Below are 11,404 nucleotides of genomic sequence, written 5' to 3'. Positions count from 1 at the left end.
GCATTACAAAACACTCATTCAAATCAAAAATCATCTAATCCTTCAGTGAATTGTATTGATTCTATCTGTAAAATATATCTCCCACTAACTCTCTCCATCTCAACTGCTGTAACCCTGGTGTGTGCTCCTGCATTCTCCCACTTAGACTTTTGTTTGTAACTATTCAATAAAGTGAAATACTCTTTTTAAAGTAGCAGATCCAGTAGGTGGTCATACAAGTGTACATAATAAAGACTGTAAAAATCATACCATTAATGGACAGTGACTTGCCAAATCAGGAAAAAGTTTCTTTTGTGGTTGCTGACTGCAATTTGCAGTGGGAATAAGGAGAAGAATCCCCATCTGTAATTTCTTAATCTCCCTCTGGTGATCTGTCAAGTGTCAAAAGATTGTAAGTTGATCAACAGCTGTATCTGAAATAATTTGCCCTGTACCTGACAATTACGCATACATATTTATGTTAAATTAAAGGATTAGGGGTTAGATGGTTGGGTGAATAATCACTACTATTAATCTCGCCTACTCAGAAACCAGTATTTCAATTGTGTAAGGCTCTCTAAGAATCACATATGATTATGACATCCATTACTGTAACCATTCGATATAAAAATAGAGGCTCCAAGAGGCTGACTTCTGCACAGTCACACACCTAATATGTGACAGAACCTAATCTGGAAAATCAGTTCTCTCACTCAGCCCCATTTCCTTTCATAACTCAGACTGTTTCCCCAAAAACACTATCAATGGCTGTCTGAAACACTAGTTTTGGGATGTACCGGTTTGAAAATACTAAACGATATTTATTCACAATCTCCAACAAATTATTTTCAGCTGAATAGAGCTGCCAATGAACCAGGAGAAAAATATGTCATCATTTTCTACCTCTGCCGAAAGACAAATGGGTTGTTTGCTATCAATGTTTATGAAGTAATTATTTTGGCAGTCTGTATTGCAATTTAATGTGCATTATACTATAAATTACTACTCTTATTAAGGCAGAAAAAATAATACATGTTGTGTTCCATTACTTTTTAAAATACGTTTTGCTCAGTGTTCTCTACATGCTCCTTTTGTTAATACCACATAAGATTTGTTTCTGATCATCTGCCCTTTAAAGACCATGCTGCTTCTATTTTATAAGCCTGAAACTGCAGCCCTGAATATTACACAGTCATATGAAAGTGGACATAAAATTCTGTTTTGTTGCATGCATTTTAAAGAGTTCAATGTGTCCTATGACACGAAAAGAAAAGAAAAGAAAATTACAGGGTTTTCTTTCATTAATGCTAACATAATTATCCCTGACTTTTAATTTGGCTATTTCTTGTTAGCTTCCACTTTTGTCTTAGAAGAAAAAATTGGAATCTGGCAGAATTATTACTGAACACGTACAAGTTTTTAGTTTGATAGCAACTAACTGTTAGCAAAATATAATTTACACCTGAAATTATGAAAATTGATATGAGTAGTAGTTAATTTATACATTCTTAGTAGCCGTATTATTATAATAATCATTTTTAAATATAATGAATTAAATTTACATACCATATAAATTTAGCATACTGATATAACTAATTTTATAGGAAAATTTTCCTAGGAATTACATAAGTTCCTCCACAGGTTATCTAACCACACGGATCCTCAGCTCCCTCATTCATAAAGCAAGAATAAAATTTTTTCCTACCTCGTAGCTACTATGTATTTTATCTTTATCTCATGAACTTAATTTTATTTTTCCCTGTGTTTCATAATATACCTAAATTATTAATCAATCGATACATGTATATAATTTATATGTGTGTATACATGTACATGTATAAATAAATTTGTGTATAAAATATGAGGATTAAACAGGATTTTGAACAGGAACAATTAACACAGGCAGGGGCAAGTTGCAAATGCTCAATAAATGTTATCTGTTATGATTATGATGATTATACTTATCAACAACAACAACAAAGACACACAAAAAGCTGCAAATAAGAGAAAGTTTACTTGAGATTTTTTTTTTTTTTTTTGCGGTACGCGGGCCTCTCACTGTTGTGGCCTCTCCCGTTGCGGAGCACAGGCTCCGGACGCGCAGGCTCAGCGGCCATGGCTCACGGGCCCAGCCGCTCCGCGGCATGTGGGATCTTCCTGGACCAGGGCACGAACCCGTGTCCCCTGCATCGGCAGGCGGACTCTCAACCACTGCGCCACCAGGGAAGCCCTACTTGAGATTTTAAGTATTGCAATTCAGGAGGCATAGATTGGAGTAGCAACTCAAAGGTGCTCCGAGGTAAATGGAAAATGGCGGGAGTTTATAAAGGCAACTTACAAGACTTTCCACAGAAGGTTATTTTTACAGAACTATGATTGGTGTCGCAGGCATTCAGTCACTTGTTGGCAGCAGGTTGGTTGCTAAGCTGCCGTCTCTAGAGAGTAAAGAAAACAAGTCCCAGGTGGTCTCAGGATGGCCTAATCAAAAGTTTATGTTGCATCCAGATGTGGACATGTGTAAGTTCCTCTTCCCTAGTGGTCTCCCAGCTCCATTTTGACATAAATGACTCCATTGTTTTTTGTTCATGGCCCATAACTTCTAGGTGGGAAAGAAGTTGGATCAATAGAAGGTGACTGTATTTACTCTTGTGTTCATTATTCACAGTCACTCAACACATAAATATTTTTAGTAAACTCTACTTTGATAGTATACAAATTTGTATGAAAAATCCATTTTACCCAGAAGATGGTGGTAGGTGGGAAGAGTACTTACATTGTCATGTAGACAGGTTGTGATTACTATAGACATAAAACATCTCTTACATCTTATTACTATAGACATAAAACATCGTGCATCCCTTATTTTTTAATAAAGAAATAAGATTTCTAACAACAGAAAGGCTAAGAGTGAACTTTATTGCCAAGATACCCCTTATTATTTTGACTAACCTCCCTTAGGCACCAATCAGTAAAGACACAAGCATATACTGGCTATATTGCTTTCATCAGTGAAGGGCAAACTCTTTCCCAATGCTCTGCCATAATTATACCTTTGCAACTGTACCATTACTGAGATTTTTTCCAAGATATTCCAAGTTTAAACTGAATATTTTATTATCTTCACTGGGTGAAGGTAGTTACAGAATTTTTAAAAATTATCAGACATGGCCTATATCTAAATGTAACTGTCAATGTACAAATTCTATTTCATAAAACAATATCGCAACCTTCGTTTGGCATGAGGACCTCACAAACTACTTACAGCTTAGAGTTTTAACTTAATAGGACATTTACTCAAACATTGCCTTGATACAGAGGAGCCCTATCACGGAAAACTCTCTTCTTTGCAGTATTTATATTTTCATTCACTGATATGAGCTGGGGAAAGTAGCGTACAGAGTAACAAAATAATATTTTGAATACAACTTTCTTTCAAAAAAATCTGGAGTCTCTTGTTTAAAATGGCACTAGGCTGCAAAATTACTTCACAATTCCCAGCAGAATACCTATGGTGGTTTAGAAAAAAGATCAGTATTCCACTATCTGAAAATACTTGGAATCACCTGTTGCCGGAGTCTGGGCAAAATTTCTATGATAAAGCTGAGGACTCTGTAGTGAGAAAAATGTTATTTTTGTTTTTTTTGCCCACGCCGTGCGGCATGTGGGATCTTAGTTCCCAGACCAGGGATCGAACCCTGGCCACCTGCAGTGGGGCACAGAGTCCTGACCACTGGACCACCAGGGAATTCCCAAGAAAAATGATTTTAACCATTGAGGAACAAGTGCACAAGGACAGCCCACCCATAGAAATGACTTAGGAAGATTCCTGAGACCCTTGGAGATCTAGATTTTACACCAATGCTGTGGCTGGACTGGCCCTTGGCATTCTTATGTTGCCAGCTGCCCTCAGCAATAATCACAGGAAACTTTGAAAGAAACAAGGTTTATTACTTACAAGTTCTGGAAATTACATAGCACAACTGGGGCCGCACAAAGAGGTAGGAGAGAGAGAGAGAGAGAGAGAGAGAACGTGGGCCTGGGGTTCTACCTTTATTAGGATCAAGGGTGGGGGACTAAGGAGTCATGAGCCCACTTTTTATTGGTGAATTTAAAACATCAGAGCAGGACTTTAAAGTGTGGGAGGAGAAAAAAAACAAGTGGTCCACGTGGTCAGCTATCAAAACCAACTAAGGTCTCTGAAACAAAGGAGGGGATCAGGCATGGCCTGGCTCTTGAACTAATCCTGTGCCTGGCAATATGTTTCTTTGAGACAGCCACCTTTGACGTGGAGGCCTCTGCAGGCAAAGCTTAAGTCAGGCGCTTGCATTACAAAAAAGAAAAGACCCAAATGTCAGGGCTTACACTACAGTTATAGACCCTCTCAATTAAACTGTAGGGGTTTTAGGAATGTTAATGTTCCACAGCAGCCACATGAGTGGCCCAAGTGATAAAAGGGACTGTAGTGGGAAGAAATATTGATTGTCGGGTTGTTTATAAATTGATCCATAAAAAACTCAAAAAGGGAGGCAGCATATTCGCTCAGCAGATACTTCGCTGTTCTCTCAGTGGAAGTTGGTACAATTTTTGGACAGTAAGAATTCTTACACAAACTTTGCAACTAGTACATGTTCTTTTTGTTGCAATATGTATATTTGTAGTCGCTTATAAAAAGTGCATATGTGTCTTAGCGTCGTCCCCTTAATCCTAAATCTTTCACACCAGGGAGGAGACATCATTCATGAGAGGTGAGAATTACTGGGCTTCAAATCTTAAACTTCAAACCTGAAAAGGTACATTTGACCAAGAATGTTGCAGAGAAATCTATATGCAAGGCAGAAGATAATTGGAAGATTAGTTAGTGAGGTGGAATCAGAGCCTGGGGACTTTATTTCAGCTCCCTATGCTTCCACGTCTGGCCAGCAGATAAAGTTCTTGGTTCAAGGAACTCACAGCTGTGGACCCTGTAAGGGCACTGTCAACCTTTGCTTCTTGAACCCTTTCTTCTTTTTTTGTTTCTTGTTTATCTTCATTCTGATGGACACATGTTTTTCTTCAGCTATACTGAAACCATTTATTAAGTTATACCAACCATTCTGACCTGTACACCATTCCTTTTTCTTGAAGTGGTTTTGGATATTCATGATCTCATCTCTTACAGATAGATTTTAGGCTTTAAGAGAGCAATGTTTTCGCTCTAATTTCCAAAACTCGGAAGGAAACAACAGAACCACTATTGTGAGCATCAAAGTGAGCACAGAATTTACTGACTGGCAAAGCAAGAGAACACACACCTGTGAAAAATTCAATGAATACTTTTCTGAGGGGAAACTGCAGGAAGCATTATGAGCTAGGGAAGTGGTGGGAGTTCATGGTGGTTTTGTTAGATGAGGATTGGTGTTTATTTTCTGGATAAAGCACAGGGGTACGTAAGTCTCTACAAGTTTAGTTAAAAATAAGCCCCATGGTACATTGGTCAGGAAAGGGTCTTTCAGTTGTGCCCAGTGTTAAAGAGAAAACCCCAGGCCCAAAAGTATATCACTTGTGCTATAGCTGGTGAAAGTTCAATGTACCTGATGGCCTAATAGCTTCAGTTGGTTAGAAGCATTTGTGGTGAAACACAGAATTTAGGCTAAATATATCACAGGCAATTACTGCTATAAGTTGAAAATCTTTCTTTTACATATCTCATTACAGCCATAATTTACCACTTGCCATAATTATATCCAGGGCTTATATTCTATCCTGGGACGATACTTTAGAGCTTATTTACATTTGTATTTCATCATAGTATATAGCACAGTACCTGGATATAGTCAATGCTCAATGAAAATTGTTGAATTAATGAAAACTAAATAAGGTAACTGAACATTTTTGTATCATTTTTTAGAATTTTCTCAAGATTAATGTATATGCATTATGAATAAAAATTGTGTAACAGGATTTCTTAACATTTTATCAGAGTAACATACTCTAAAATATCACATAACATAGTGAAATCCCCATCAATTTTAACTTTTCTCTTTTCTCAGTCATTTCCAATTTGCAGTTTATTAAAACTGTTTCACTTATATGTTTACTTCTCTGTGCTTCCAATTAACGGATAAATTGATTCAATGATAAGTTGAATATCCACTATTCTTGTTCACAGCATTTAACAAAGAGGACTAATAATGAATACACTCCCAAATTCATTTGACAGAATTGATTTTCAGGACTGACCATTTAAAATATATTTCTCACATCATGGAATGGCCTTTATAACTTACATGAGCTTGTTTTAGTATATATATATATATATATATATATATAATGTGATATATAGATCATGGAGTTAGAAACAGTAATAACTCATAGTAATTAGCAAAACTGATAAATTAATTGATAACAGCAAATATTAAAGACAAACATTTCTATTAAAAAATAGATGCATCACACTCCTTGGTATTTACCCAAAGGAGTTGAAAACTTATGTCTACACCAAAACCTACACATTGATGTTTACAGCAACTTTATTTGTAACTGCCAAAACTTGGAAGCAACCAAGATGTTCTTCAGTCTGTGAGAGGATAAATAACTGTGGTGTATCCACACAATGGAATATTATTCAGTGCTAAAAAGAAATAAGTGATCAAACTATGCAAGGACATATAGAAATATTACATGCTTATTACTAAGTGAAAGAAGCCAGACAGAAAATGCTATATCCTGTATGTTTCCAACTATACGATATTTTGGAAAAGGCAAAACTAAGGAGACAGTAAAAAAACAGTCAGTGATTGCCAGGGGTTGGGAGGAGGAAGAATTAATACGCAGCACACAGAGGATATGGGAAATCTCTGTACCTTACTCTCCATTTTGTTGTGACCCTAAAACTATTTTTTTTTTTTTTTTTTTTTTGCAGTACGCAGGCCTCTCACGGTTGTGGCCTCTCCCCTTGCGGAGCACAGGCTCCGGACACGCAGGCTCAGTGGCCATGGCTCATGGGCCCAGCCGCTCCGCGGCATGTGGGATCTTCCCGGACCGGGGCACGAACCTGTGTCCCCTGCATCGGCAGGCGGACTCTCAACCACTGCACCACCAAGGAAGCCCATAAATCATTTATTTTGACAAAGAAGGGAGATAGGAGACATTACATTCATCCAACGAAATGATACCAGAGGACCTACATCATCTTTTTCTGGAAGAACAGAATCAAGTTTCTCCACTAAGACAGCCACTGAGTTTCATTTCCGAGATTTCCCTAGCAATCATTTCTGCAAACCTGTAGGCTTGCATCCAGTAACACAAGCTGCTTTCTCCCCACTGTTTGACCTCAGCCAATTTAATTAGCTTCTTTGGATTTCAGTTTTCTCATCAATAGAATGAAGTTTTTGGACTATATGATGTATAAAAACATCTCCTATAACTACTGAGATATTGCAGGTAAGTGTACCTTAAAAAATAAATAAATAAAAGGCTACACTCTTAATGTAGCCACAGCAGAAGCTTCTGATGGCAGACTATTACCTGTGATGCAAAGCTGTTTGATATACAGCCTGAATGTGCCAACAATTTCTGCTCACATATTTTATTGCAAACTTAAATCTACTGCAATCTGCAGAGATGCTTTTCAGTAGAGCCCCTAGGCATTTTTTTTTTCTGACAGTTGTTTACTTTTTTCATCTTCTTAGTGCAACTTTAAAAGGGTTTATTCTTCTTATTCTTTACTCTAGATGTGACAATTTCTTTCCTTGGGAGCAAGAAAGAAGTTCTACAACTGCCAAAGAGAAATAAGCACAAAATTTTGGAAATGATACTGTCCTTAAGGTAACTAACTCCCTTTCAAATAAATGAATATTTATGTGAAGAGTTTAATAAAACTAACATTAAGAATCAAAGCAATTAGAAGAGGCAAATTAATCAGCAAGTAATGATTCACAATGAAAGAATAAAAGATGTCAGAGAAGCAAAAAATAAAACAGGTAAGAACTAGATGCTAATGTGATTATCTAAGATGAAGTCACAGAAAAATTAATTCCCTTCAGGAATAAATATCTATTTTCCTTGGCAGTTGTACACTTAGAAATGCACTTCGCTGGGCTGTTTACGAATCCTTTCATCCCTGTAATGAACTTTATTGTTCCCCAGTATCCATCTTCATTTTTCTCTCCTATCAGCACCTAGTTTTTCCTTTGAAGAAGACCCTGCTGACTTTGTGTGAAAGCCATGTGATTCTGACTAGAATGACAGTACACCTTCTGGTAGAAACATTGTAAGAGCTAATGTGTCTTTTATTGCTGTCTCTTATTTTGCTACTGTTATACTTGTTGGGTTTGGATACTTTTTCAGTTTAAACACTTCTAATCCTAATGCCTCCGCCCATTTTATGAAGATAAAAATTATACACCAACATCCATATTAAATTACTTATAAGTAATTTAATTTTTTATAGCAAAATCCATCAAAACTCTTAATGAAGTCCTCTTAAATGAAACACAGTTGCTCACTGACATAGTTTTGGAAGAGGACATAACTTTCACCTTCTTCCTAGTGAAGCTGTGTGTGCCCAAACATACGACAGTCCAAAGAACATTGGGCTTTCCCTTGGGGTTATGGAAGTTAGTCGACTGAGAACCAAAGCTCTGGGCCATTCGTGTGTGACTTAATTTGATGCAGGAGCACCCCATCGTCTCAGCAGGTCAAAGACTTTAAACTGGGGCATCAAATAGGTTTCTATACACCCCAAACAGTAAGAGTAAGAATGCCAAAGACAAGTCATTTTAGTTATTTCTAAATCCCTGAATCAATTTTCCATTGAGAAATTTGTGGACTTTGCTTTTAAGGATCTTTTTAAACCATAAAGACCTATATCCCATGAAGTTAGAAAGTAATCAGGTTGGTTTTCATCTGACAAGACCACCACGAAAGTTTCAAAAGTGCAAAATGGAACGAAATGCTGCTTTTTCTCTTGTAGTCCTAGTGAATTTTTGAAACCAGTAGATAATACCTGTGATGAGTGGAAATCAGAGACCAGTTGATACATTTCAAGTGTGAAACATGGACAATTATACTAATCATAGGATTGTTTTGAGGATTAATTGAGGTAATATTTATAACATGCTTAGAAGAGTATGTGACAGATAGTTAGCTCTTTATAAATGTATATAAATAAATCATATCTATTTCATGTTTGCATCCTCATGGCTTAATACTGTATTCTTGGATACATAAGGAAATTCCTGAACAATGTCAACACACACCATACAAGCTATTCTGTGACTGTAAAACTTGTTTTTCTCATTTCACAAAAGGATACCCTAAGATATGGCAAGTGCTTTTCTCAACTATTTTATTTTCTACTCTCTGACCTCAAAAACTCACTCAATACCACTGTTTTTGTTTTATTACCTTTTTATATATGGTTCCAAAACTCTAGCCCTGAACTTTTTCCCAAGCTCCATTTACAACTACCTGTGAGATATTTAATATTTATGCTTCACATTTTGGTAAACAGCAATTACATTCTCCAATCTAGCAGAGTTAGAAAATTTGGATGCCTCCCTCTCTCTCTACATCAAATGAACTCAGTTAATTCTATCTCAAAATGTCTACCAATCACTCCTTCATCCTTATTCGCTCCAGTGACTCCTTCAGGCCCTTACTGTGTCTCACCTAGATTATAACATAGAAGACTCTCCTCTCTCTGCCTCTGTTTCTCTCTCATTACTTCATCCACTTTCCTCTTCAATTCATTTACACACCATTGTCATAGTAGGCTTCCTAAGGAAAACCTGTGTTATTTCCTTACAATCACTTCTGCACGGAATGATAGTGAAACGGTAAGTAGCAAAGACCCTATCCAAGGTCCTTCAGAAACTTGGCTGAAATTGTTCTTTCCATATATAACACCAGCCAATTTTTCTCCTCCTTTCCCCAGATACTTGCTATTTTCTGATATAAAATATTTATAAAGCCTTAATTTATGTGCACAATTTGAAAAACAATATGAAAATCAAAAAAAATAAGTCACAGAAGACTTAAAAAACTAACTGAAACGTGAATTCCAAGCTGTATTTTCCACTGTAGACATGTTGGGGCACCATTTTAGCTGGTTAATAGCAACTCTGGAGATCCAGATCCTTTGTTAACATCATGTTAAGTTGCTCTAAGTTTGTGTGTGTACCTGTGATAACTATTGAACTGATATTAAATATTTATTAATGGTATTACTGTTAAAAATGCTCCAACATATCAGTAACTTTGAAACAGAATTTAGAGGTCATAAAAATTATTGTTTATATATATAATTTTTAAATTTATGATTCCCTTTCTTATGGGCTGAATTGATATTTAAAGTTCACATGTTGAAGTCTTAACCCCGAGTACACCTCAAAATGTGACCATATTTAAAGATAAAGTCTTTAAAGAGGTAATTAAGTTAAAGACAGGTCATTAGAGTGGGCCCAAATCCAATATGACTGGTGTCCTTATCAGAAGAGGAGATTAGGACACAGACAGGTATTGAGAGAAGACCATATGGAGACACAGGGAGAAGATGGTCATCTATAAGCCAAGGAGGAAGGCCTCAGAAAAAACCAACACAGCTGACACCTTGATCTCGGACTTCTAGACTCCAGAACGGTGAGAAAAAAAATTTCAGTTTATGCCACCCCCTCTACTGTACTTTGTTCTTGCAGCCCTAGCAAATCAATAGACCCTTCAAATATGTTTAAAAACATAAATACAATAGTTGCAGATTACTGTACTATGCAAGAATGTAACTTCCCTATTATACATTCCCTTGTATGGGGAAATGAGCCTCCATTTATATGTTTTTAATTATGTGTGCTCTTCAGAAACCCTTGCCTCAAGTAAAACGCCGAGGTTCTAATCTTGGCCATTTTCCTCTTCTGAGCATTAACTCAATGTCATACCTTTTTACTCATTCACTCTCGCTCAGCAGAGTTTAATGGAGTGGTTAAGGGTGTAGACTCTGGAGCCAGTCCACCTGGGCTCACAGCCCACTTCATCACTAACTCTGTGACTTTAGGCAGTTACTTAAAAAGCCTGGGCCACATTTTTCTCAGATATGTGTACAGTAGAAACAATCATAAGAGTACTTGCATTAGAGGGCTCTGTAAGAATTGAGTTGATATATACAAAGTGTGTAGAATAGTATTGGGAATATAGTAAGTACAATTATGCTAGCAATGATCCCTCTGCTTGATTAGGCTCCAGTTATCTCTTTCAGAAAACCTTTTTATCCTTCAAGGCCCAGAAAAAAAATGATACCTCAACTTTGAGAGTGACTCCACTTCCCCTTTCTTCCCAGGTTGAATACTAAATGATCTTGTGTTGTCAAAGGTATTGTAGAGGTTTGAGCTTTGGTTTTTAATCTGAATTCGAATATAGATTTTTTTCCATTTACCTATTATACAATTTCAGA

Source organism: Aethalodelphis obliquidens, unplaced genomic scaffold, assembly GCF_003676395.1.
Source record: "Aethalodelphis obliquidens isolate GAN/ISIS:26980383/991018 unplaced genomic scaffold, ASM367639v1 scaffold6, whole genome shotgun sequence".
NCBI lineage: Eukaryota > Metazoa > Chordata > Mammalia > Artiodactyla > Delphinidae > Aethalodelphis > Aethalodelphis obliquidens.
The sequence above is the reverse complement of the archived record's forward strand: the minus strand, read 5'-3'. Positions refer to the sequence as shown.